This window comes from Petromyzon marinus, chromosome 56 (assembly GCF_048934315.1).
Source record: "Petromyzon marinus isolate PM22_M1 ecotype Great Lakes invasive population chromosome 56, UKy_Petmar_22M1.pri1.0, whole genome shotgun sequence".
In the NCBI taxonomy this organism is placed as follows: Eukaryota; Metazoa; Chordata; class Hyperoartia; order Petromyzontiformes; family Petromyzontidae; genus Petromyzon; species Petromyzon marinus.
This window is the reverse complement of record NC_133722.1, coordinates 2,064,016-2,064,410: the sequence shown is the minus strand read 5'-3', so window position 1 is coordinate 2,064,410 and position 395 is coordinate 2,064,016.

Genomic DNA, 395 nt, shown 5'->3' with positions numbered 1-395 from the left:
CGCAAACGTACTAAAAAAAAAACTTAAATAACCCCCCCCCCCCCCCCAGAAAATGCCATCCACAACCGAGCAACCTCGTTCGGTCGCTGCTGAGGAGAACGTCATTCTCGAGTACTCCGCAACTCATGCACAGTACGGAGGCCAAGTCAGAGTCTGGTATGCGAGCGCTGTGGACAGAGCGGAGAGCAGCAGAGCCATCGCCCATCGTGTCATCGTGACATTTACCCAATGTCCTCGAGGGACGATTCATGCTTGTGGAGAAACCAGTGTTCAGCGGCGCAAGACGCACACACTTTTTGATATGCAACATATACACACACACATACAGTTAAGGCATACCATTACAATTTATATATTGCATAAACAAAAACAACAACGTTCCTTGCAGTAACATA